Below are 11,287 nucleotides of genomic sequence, written 5' to 3'. Positions count from 1 at the left end.
GCTCTCATTTGACATACGCGCCCTGCCCTATCCAAACCAAATATCATTTGCTTTGAGATACACGAGAAAAAGATTTATGGTAATGCATATACTAAGCAAATGATCTACTGTTATGTGATGGGGGCATATGTTAGAGAGGGGCATCCGAAATCATTACTCTTTACTTATTACGCCCCAATTATAAATAAAGAAAGAGTTGTGAGTTGGAGCAACATTTAAATTGTCTTCGTTTCACACATTGGTGTGCTTAGAACCATAGATGCTTCTCACTCATATCTCAATGAAAACATCTATGGCTCTATACATACATCCATGCCAGCAATGTGTCAAACAATGTTCATTTCAATGTTACTTTAACATTGAAACGATGTGCATACATACCCATAAATGCTTTTTATCGAGATACAAGTGAAAAGCATCTATGGTTATGTGTGCACCAATCTATGAAACAATGTCAATTTCAATGTTACTTCAACACAACTTATAAAGAAAATAGGAAAAATAACTCTTATAAAAAAAATAGCTAAATAAACAATTTAATAAATCCCTCTTTTCTATTCAGTCATTGATCGTCATTCTAGACATTTCTCACGATTGAAATGTTGAAATTACCTTAACCTTCAAACTTATCATTTTCGTCCAAAAAAATTGGATTTCCAGCATTCCCATTGCAATTTAAAGACTCCATTTCAATAGAAAGTACTTGAGAAAGAAAAAGAAGTCATTTTCAAGAATTTTTTCAAGCTTTTTGAAGATATATGAAAAAATTGGAGTTTTTCAATTGTTGCCTCTTTTTTGGATGATAATTGATCAAGAATGGTTCTTTTGATTTGAAATCATCTAAGTCATTATGTCAAGTTTTAAGTTGATATTTCCATTTATTTTAATTGGAAAAACGAGTAGGTTTTACAGCATTGAGTTAGACAATTTTTATTTTTGAGTTTAATATTATTATTGTCGAGTTCAACATTTTTTTTTAAAATTCTCGAACTCAACAATAGAAATTAGAGAGGTCGATAATTTAAAATATAAATGTCAAATTCGACGCTATAAAACCCACTTGTTTTTATTTTTTCGAGTTTTTCCAACTAAAATACATGGAAAGATTGACTTAAAACTTGATATAACGACTCGTGGAGATGATTTCAAATTAAAGTAACCATCCTTGATCGATTTTCATCAAAAAGAAAAAGCCAAACCATTGAAAAACCTTAGCTTCATTTTTTTGTTATAAATCATTGAAAAAAAAAACATCTAAAAGTTCAAAAAAAGTAGTATATCATTTTCATTCGTTATTCATGATAACACCATTAGGAAACTTAAGGGGGGGTTTGGTTCAGATTGTAGATCTCGATTCTTGATTATGATTATGGATTGTCAAAATCAATAGAAACTAATTTCTAGAATCCAAAATCTCATTTCGCCAACACTATTTTTGAAAACTAATCTTGTGGAAAAAAAAATCCAATTATGCTTTTTGAAATTGAAAATATGAGTAAAAATGCATATTCCAGAAATTTAAGTGAAAGCACTCTCGATCCGTGAGTGCGGATCCATTTTTTATTTTTTGGAAGTCGCCACCTAATTTTACAGTCTAAGAACCGAAACATGACTCTAAATAGATAAAAAGTATTGATCTACGAAAAAAATGGGTTTGGGAATTGTGACGCCCCACCAAACACTAACACAAATCCCCATGTCAGATTTCGAGGTACTAGGTGGCACTTCGAAATTTTGGCATGGTCTCATCTGTTTATGTTAGCATTCCAAGGCGTTCAACCTGCAGCTAATAAACGACATACAATCCTGCATATAAACAAACAAAATATAGTACTAGCAGAAGCCTATATACATCTAATAACGTACGATAGATCTGAGTGCGGAAGAAGAAATTTATACGCGGGATTATACAAACATTTCTCACTCTAACAAAATCCTAATGCTCAGAACAAAATCTATAATACTTTTGGACAAATCAATACCACTAGGGGGTATAACCACAATACTTACCAAGTGACGGACTCTGACTGTCTATCTGACCCACCAGATGATTCTCACTTATGTTCTACACCTGCCTCGCTAAGCTTCGGATCTGAAACTAAAAAAAATAGAGAATGAAAGGGTGAGTAACAATGGTTACCCAGTAAGGAAGCAAACAATTTCTGTCAATAACCTCTCCTAACATGAACGAATAAACATATTGAATCATTTTAAAATATGTAAAATTTTATAAAAAAAAATTACGATTAACTGGTACATATAGCTAAGGATTAGCAACTAAACATTTTAAAACTCACATTACATCGATCAGCAGTACTCACTATAACATTATCTTTTTATACAAATCTAATTGATTAAATGGAAACATTGAACATGCATTTTAGTTTATATATATAAATAAGGCAATATATACATAATACACAATGGTGGAGTATTGGAATTAGAGAGTTGGGATTCACGACTAGATCGCTCCCAGTCAGGACATGATGTTATAATTCTTCTCTAGCTTTTAGTTCCTGATTTTGTGGTCGATCGCTACACTTACCACACTTGGTTGATCATTTATCTGGTTCAGGCTGGCCGTTTGACGTGACTGTAAGCAATGGGTCTCTTTTTGATGTGCCAGAACGTTTGACTACTATATATTATTAGTGATCACTGACTAATCATCTTCATCTATGCCTATCAGGCGTACATGTGATTCCCAAATATATAAACCATTCGTATACGACCACCTTTACATTACAAGTTTACTAATAAAGATAGAAAGGAATAAATCCGGATTCCAGTTGTGACTCCACTCTCATACGCGTCTCATACCACGTATGAGCTTGGTGGTCCCTACCGTACATCCTAGAACAGTACACCACTCCGGATGATATGACGCACTATCCCTTCAAGCATTCACAGACTCTTTAACAGCTCACAAAATAGCTATATATATATATATATATATATATATATATAGATATATATATATAGATATATATATATTATTTTTATTTGAAAACAAAAGAGAAATTAATAATACAAGGTTGAGAATGGATATCCAGTTTCCTACCATGAAACTATGGCCAAACGGCCTAAAATAAATAACATAACGGAAACGTAAACAGCACCTCGTGCTAACAGAAAGTAAATAAACATGCAACCAGTAACATTATCCCTGGATATTCGTTCATCAACTTACATACAACACGAAAATGTAAAATGCAGAGATCACCCCTCGAGTGTGACTCTGACATTTTATCATTTCATACCATTTTTTATCTTTTTTTCATTTTATCGTTTTCAATCTTTCAAATAAAATATCCACTTTCTGATATTCATCAACTCAAATTGAGTTCATTGAATATTAAATCATTTTTTTTCAATTATAAAATTTATTTTCATCAATAATATTGAAAAAGTACAACACTTAGATCAAAACGGGGTCCGAGCTGTGCATAGGACCCAACTAACAGAAATAGCCCGTTGAAATATCCTTATCTACGTATAATTTATAAAAAAAATACAATTAAACATATCAAATATGTAAGTTCTGGCGTGAATTTGAAATAACCAATTGAATTTTATATTTTTGAAAACTCACCATAATTTTTTAATAAAATCTTAAATGCAATTTTCACAATCTACGATTACTAACAGAAATTGAGAGTTCCTTACAATCTCTGTGCGAAAGGATCGAAGCACGTTCATGGAAATTGAGGCGAATAATGCAGAAATCGAGATGGTTCGAAGTTTGAGACGACTGATTTTTAAATCTAACCTGGTGGTTTCGAAAATCTCGACGCCGTCGCCTTTTCTCCATTCTGTGACGAAAGACGGTTTAACCCCGAAACAGATGAAATCCAAAATCTAAGTTACGAAGCCCTCGTATATATATACAACTATTTTTTGATGATACGGGACAAAAAAGAAAAGAAAACGAAAGGAATTTGGGTGGATTTTGTAGATGTCGAGGGTACGGACGTTTCTCCCTTGTATGTCGGAAGTCAACGGTATACCGTTTGTCAGAGATCTGAGGTTGAATTTGAACAAAAACAATTTTTTTTTAAAAAAATTTTGATTGTTGTTGGACGGGTTGGAGAAGACGAAGTAATAAAAAAATATTAAAATTTGGGACAAAATTGGTATTTCGCTTATTATTTTGATCGACGATAACTTGACTATCTGGACTCCAAAACTGACAAATGAATACTCTATTTCATCTAATTTTTTGTTCTGGATCTAATAGTGTAGTCAATTTCTATAAATTATATCTCTAACAAAAATTTACATTTTTTAGCCTGAGATGACCCCTAAAGCTGACGTTATTTTTGTTTTCGATGATAATTCGACTTCTTGATCTCCAAAAATAATAAATAAATTGTTCATGTTCAATAATTTTTTATTACAAACCCAATGGTATGATCGAATCTTAATAATTCTTTCTTTAGTAAAAAGTCACTATTTTAGCCTGATCCGACTCGATAATCGAGGATTTTGTAATTTTTATGTTCGGACTCGCATTTGAGCGTGCTTACAGGCTAAAATATGTTTTTCGATCATTTTAAATCAATGGTGAGGTCAAATTCCATTAAAAATGATCAGAAACATTCTGAAATTTTACCCTTAAGTCTCACTTTCAAGATTTTCTTAAAATTTCACTATTTATTTTTTCTCGAGATACGAATTGAAAACTCAGGGTTTTACAGGAATCACATTACGGGATTGAAAGGTGTTAAGCACTAATCCCGCCCGGCAAACGCCAGTCTCTACTTTTTTCAAAAGTTTTACATTGCAAAAAAATGACCTAAAAATTAAAATAAAATAAAAAATATATTTTTTACTTGGGTGATTGCGATGGTCGATTCCCTCAGAACTGGTGAAGAGCGTTCTTCGTGTGAGTCTTCCTATTTTTTTCATCGTCACTAAATTCATTATCGATTTTCGAGATGAGATATTCTCCTCCTAAATATGAATATTTTCTAGTTTTTCTAAGTGTTGTAAGGGTTTCTGAGTGTTTTCTTTAGGTAAAAAATGGGATTTGGGTGTTAGGTAAGGACTTGGGGCTTTAGATTTAGGGTTTTTGGAAGTCTTAGGAGAGTTTTTGGCCTCTCTTTCCTATGTTTTTTTCTTAAACTATAAATTTAAGTTGTGGAGGCTCATTTTTATAAAGTTTTTTGAGAAAATAAGATTTGATTAGGTCTCTTCAAGATAAGATTAAGTTGTTTAATTAAAGTTTAATTAAGTTTTGAATTAAAGTTTTAAATCTTAGGTAGAATGAGAAATTTTTTTTTTAGTTTTTAGTGAAACCTCCCGATGGAGGGTTCTTTATTAAATTATATTTTTAATTCTTTGGGACACCCAGTGGAAGGTTTTTTAATAAATATCATGTGGACCCCACTTAAATAAATAGATCACTACTTAAAATTTGACCTGTAGACTTAATTAATTGATTTTATTTTTTTAAAATTTTAATTTAATTTATTAATATTTTACTTTACGTTAATTAATGTTTTAATTTTTAATTTCAAAATTTTGAATTTTTAGGATTGAAAAATTACCGTTTTGCCTTTAAAGAGGATTTTTGCGTTGAGATGTTGTTTTTAATATTTTTAAAATTAATTTTTCGTGAGGAATTCAATGAGGGTATCGATTTTTGTTACTTATGGGTTTTCGGCGTAAAATGCTCGTATACCCTATGAAGGCATTTTCGTAATTTTGTTGAATTTTGTGAAAATTGACGAAATAGTTTATTTGGTTTTAATTTGTTGTTTTATGTGTTTGAAATGGTTTTCCTAAGCATAATGTAGACTTTAAGGATGTTTTGATGTTTAGGGGTATTATGATAATTTGATCATTTTTTAGTGATTTTTCTTGTCAAGCTTCTTTTTGTCTTAAAATGATGATTTTTATGTTTTAGGTCAACTTTCTTAGTGTAGTGTGATTTCTAAAGTTTGCTTGTTTGAAATATCTCATCCAAATTTCTGAAACATATCTAGTAAACAACAAAAAATATTGGAATATTCATCCATTATTGGGAACCGTCACAATCAGGTTGACAAGTTGATTAATCAGGCAAGTGCAAAAATGGGGGTGTTTACAAATGCCCCTCTTTGGTAGAGGGTTGAAGCACATTAGATAGTAAATCTACTTTGGTAGATAGTGTGATATCTGAATACCAAAGCTAGTGATAGTTCATTTTGCAGCCTGATTCAGCAATTCGTCGAGGCATTCGGATCTTTTCCCGAACGAAAGTTGTCAGGTCATCGAACGTGAGCTCTCACTAATGACATCAGATCCTTGAATTTCAGAAAATTCTCCCTAACCAATGCAAATGGAACAAATGAGTATGTGTGTGCAATTGTGTAATGATAATTTTGAAAAAGACGCCTCCATTTTGTGCATTCATGATGAGTAGATGATAAACTTCAAAATGAAAAACTGAGTATGATAAATCTGAATAAGGTCTGCGTAAAATCTAAGCAAAAACTGAGCAAAATTTGAGCATAATCTGAGAAAAATCTCAGTGGGGTCTGAGCATAATCTGAACATAACTAAGCATAATCTGAGCAAAATCTAAGAAAAATCTTAGTGGGATCTGAACAAAATTAAGTATAATTTGAGAAAAATCTCAGCGATGTCTAAGCATATTTGAGCATGACTAAGCAAAATCTGAAAAAAAAATCTCTACGAGGTCTGAGCAAAATCTGATAAGAGAGAACAAAAATGAATAAATCTGAGCAAGAATGAATAAATCTGAAAAAGAATAAATAAATCTGAGAAATAATGAATACCCTATCTACTATTCTGGGTGAAATGGTGATGAACTATTCTGTAGGCAAAATTAAATATGAGATTAGAAATGCTTTTGTTTGAACCTTAAGGTTTTTCAAAAAATTTATGAATTTTAAACCCAAATTTTAATTTCCTTTGAACTTCGGAGGTTTTTAAAACATTATTATTAAGTGGGTAATCTTAAATTTGGGGTTCCCATTATCCTTTACGAACAACATTAATCAAGCTTAAGAACAAAATGCCCCTCGTTTGATAGGAAACATTGCACTGGAGATAATTGAATACAATTTGAAAAAATAAATACCCTTAGTATTAAGGGAAAAACTACATGTTATAGAAAAAGAAAGTGCCTCTTGTTATGAAGGTTTGAAATATTTGACTATCACAAGTGTAATAAAGATTAAACTTTTAATTTTGACTTTTTATATTGAAGATGTTGAGTTAGGCTCAAGAGAACAAAATATTTTCTTTTGAGATTCATCGTAGAATATACCATTCTCCCTCTTAGTTCACTTAGGGAAGAAAAAAAATTTTCAAATTAATCGTGGACAAGATAATCGTGGCTTCTGAATCTTTACCTGGTTTAAGCTGGGTATTGATACATGGTCATTCGGACTTCCGATGTTTCGGCTTGGATCGTCTTTTTAGCTTTTCAACTCAACGAAGATTTTCTTTTGATTTTTTGTTGCTTTAACTTTTGCCTAGATTGCCTTTTTAATTTTTCAATCTAACAAGCGTGCTCTAACTTTTGCCTAGATCTCCTTTTCAAGATTTTGCCTAGATCCCTAGCATTATAACTTTTTTACTTTTTCTTTTTTCTTTTACTCTGATTATTGTCAAAGCCGTCCTTTCGAATTTTCAACCTTGTGAGCTTGCCTTAATTTTTGCCTAAGTTATCCTTTTAGGTTTTTAACTTAGTTGGTTTTTTTTTCTTTACCCTAATTGTTAACAATGTCGTCTTTTCTGATTTTCAACCTTACATGCTTGCCTTAATTTTTGTCTAAGTCACCGTTTCAAATTTTCAACCTAGTAGACCCCATTTTTTTCTTTTTCTTCCCTTTTGAACTTCTGGAGTTACTGTCTGATCATGCTTTGCTACCTTCCTTGACTTTTTCGCACGATACTCGGGAGGACTTTCATGGGTAAGCTTAGACTGGGCATAAAAAGAAAGGAAGTTTGAGGCTAAAAAACCCGAATGCCCCTTGTGTAGTATTTCTTTTAAATTTTTCTTTTTCTTTGAATTTTCTTTCATATTTTGACAATATCCTTTTTTGGATATTTTTTTTGTGGGGGAATATATATTTTTTATTTTGACGTGGTCGGGCCTGAAGTAACTTCTCAGGTTGCCTACGTATCCCAAATGTTTGGGATCAGACCAAAATATAGTTTGAGATTTCCCTCCCCTAGGTTGGGTGACAGGGCTGAGAAAGAAAAAGATATTTTTTAATTATTATTATTATTTTAAAAAAGACTGTAAAGGACTGAGAAGGGAAACATTGAGCTCGGTAACAGGAAAATTAGTTTGGTCGAAGATGACCACTTTAAATGTAGTACTACTTGATCTGGTCAAGGTTGGTTGATTCTGGTAGTTTAATTTCATCATGATCTTGAAGTCTGATGACTTTTTTAGGTAATGTTTCCTTAATAAATGAATCTCTCCAATTGAGTTAAGACTTCTTCCTATGGTCGAGGAGGAGTGTTCAATTTTCTTTGATGTCTAATGGTTTTTTCAGGCGGTGTTTCCTTTCTGATGAATGAATCTCTCTAATTGGATTTAGATTTCATCCTATGATCGATGAGGGGTGCTCGATTTTCTTTGAAGTTTGAAGGTTAAATCCTTGACTTGTAAGTGACGAACTTTGACCTTCTTGTCAAACGTGCGAGTGGCTCTTCTTATCAAACGCGCCCTTGATCCGCGGGGTGCATGAATCCGCTTTTGACCTTTGAGGTTTGGGAGTCATCACCTACTTATTACGGTCTAGGAATCGAACAATGACTCTAAAAGGAAAATAATACTAATCTACGAAAGAAAATATAGGTCCGGGGATTACATTACGGGATTGGAAGGTGTTAAACACCAACCTCGCCCGGCAAACGTCGATCTCTACTAATTCTCAAATAAAACTACATTGCTAAAAAGACCTAAGTAATAAAAATAAAAAATAAAAATGTGTACCTTTACAAACGCAACGATTTTGTTCCCTCAAATCTGATAAAACAATTCCTTATACATCACTCCTCGCTTCGTTTTGTCACTAGATTTGCTTCATATCTTCAAGACGAGGTACTTCTTTCTTAGATATGAACTTTTTGACTTTTTCTCGATTTTTAGGTATTTTTGAAGAGCTTCTAAGTGTTTTTTGAGCTAAAGTTGGGGTATGGATGTTAGGTAAGGAGTTAGAACTTCAAAATTAGGGTTTATGGGAGGTTAAGGAAGCTTTTTGACCTACTTTTTCTAGGGTTTATTTTTTCATACGAAAATAAGTTGTAGGGACCCCTATTTATAGATTTTTTTAAGTATCTTTTAGATAGAGTTAATGTTTAATTATAATTCTTTTAGAGAGAGTTATTGTTTAATTGTAATTGTTTTAGGTAGAGTTATATTTTAATTAGAATAATTTTAACTAGAGTTATTATTTAATCAGGATTATTTTAAATAGAGTTATTGTTTAATTAGAACTCTATTAGAATTTTGACTTTTAGTCTAACTTGATTGACTTTAAGATTTTGACTTTAGTCTTACTTGATTGACTTTAATTTTTTGACTTGAGTCTTACTTGGTTGACTTTAAGATCTTGACTTTAGTCTTACTTGATTGACTTTAATCTTACTTGACTGACTTTAAGATCTTGACTTTAGTCTTACTTGATTGACTTTAATCTTACTTGATTGAATTTAATTTTTTGGAGAACCCCCATTTATTATATCTTTAATTCTTTGGGCCCCCAAATTGAGGGGTCCTTTAATAAATATCTAGGCAACCATCAATAATTTTTTCTGAGAGCCTGATTGATCGATTTTTTTAGTTTAAAATTTTAAATTAATTTGATTAATGTTTCACTTTACATTATTTAATATTTTATTTATTAATTTAGAATTGTAAATTTTTTTAATTGAAAAATTATCATTTTGTCCCTGAAGAGAACTTTTGCGTTTCAAGTCGGTTTTTGATGTTCCAGGATATTTTAGAATCGATTTTTCGTACGAAATTCAATGGGAATATTGGTTTGTGTCATTTATGAAATTTTTTGTGTGAAATGGTCATGAACTTTATGAGGAGCATTTTCATAATTTTATTAAATTTTGTGAAAATTGACGAAATGACTTATTTGATTTCGATTTGTTGTTTTATGTATTTGAATAGATTTTTGTAAGCATAATGTAAGCTTTAAAGATGTTTTGATGTTAGGGGTATTTTGATAATTTGATTATTTTTTAGTGATTTTTACTGTGAAACTTCATTTTGTCTGTAAGATGATAATTTCTATGTTTTTGGAGTTATATATTCCTAGTGTGGCGTGGTTTCTATAGTTTTGTTAGTTCGAAATACCTCATCCAAAATTTTGAAACATATTTAGTAACAAATAAAGCATTGGAATGATCATCCATCATTGGGAACCGTTGCGATCAGGTTGACGAGTAGATTAATCAGGCGAGTGCAAAAATGGGGTGTCCACAGATGCCCCTCTTTGGCAGAGGGTTGAAGCAAATTATATAGCAAATCTATTTTGGTAGATAGTGCGATATCTGAATGCCAAAACTAGTGACAGTTCATTTCGCAACATGATTTAGTAATTCATCGGGGCGTTCGGATCCTTGAACGTAAAACTCTCCCTAAACAAAAATGTTGTCAGGTCCTCGAGCGTGAGTTTTCACTGACAGTGTCAGATCCTTGAATTTTAGAAAATTATCCTTGACTAATGCAAAAGTGCACGTGTGTACAATAGTGTGATGATTACTGAGTAAAATTTGTCAGGTCTAGAGATCTTCTCTCACTGACAATAATGATTCAAAATTGAAATGTGTTTATGCAACGAAAACAATTATGACAAGGTTGAACAATGAGGTAATTGGAATCATAACATTGTAGGAACTTCGTTAAATCCTATTTGAAATTCTTTTTTAGAGTTCGAAAAAGTTTGAGTTTCGTTTATTGGACTCGAGCCTATTGTAGTCACGCTTCTCTAGCTAAGAAACTTAAACAATCCTGTTAATTTATTCTATGATTCAAATAAAGTTGGAGTCTCGTTTCTCGGACTCTGGCTAAGGTTTACAGGAACTTAAACAATCCTATTAAAATTGGAGTCTCGTTTTTTGGACTCAAATTAAGGTTTATAGGTACTTCAAAAAACCTATTCATTCTATGATTTAAAAAGTTGAAGTCTCGCTTCTCGGACTCGAATCTAGGTTTGTAGGCACTTCAAAAAACCTACTCATTCTATGATTCAAAAAGTTAGAGTCTCGTTTTTCAGACTCGAACTTAGGTTTGTAAACACTTCAAAAA

Source organism: Akebia trifoliata, chromosome 11 (assembly GCF_017979445.1).
Source record: "Akebia trifoliata isolate Shusen 1 chromosome 11, ASM1797944v1, whole genome shotgun sequence".
NCBI lineage: Eukaryota > Viridiplantae > Streptophyta > Magnoliopsida > Ranunculales > Lardizabalaceae > Akebia > Akebia trifoliata.
The sequence above is the reverse complement of the archived record's forward strand: the minus strand, read 5'-3'. Positions refer to the sequence as shown.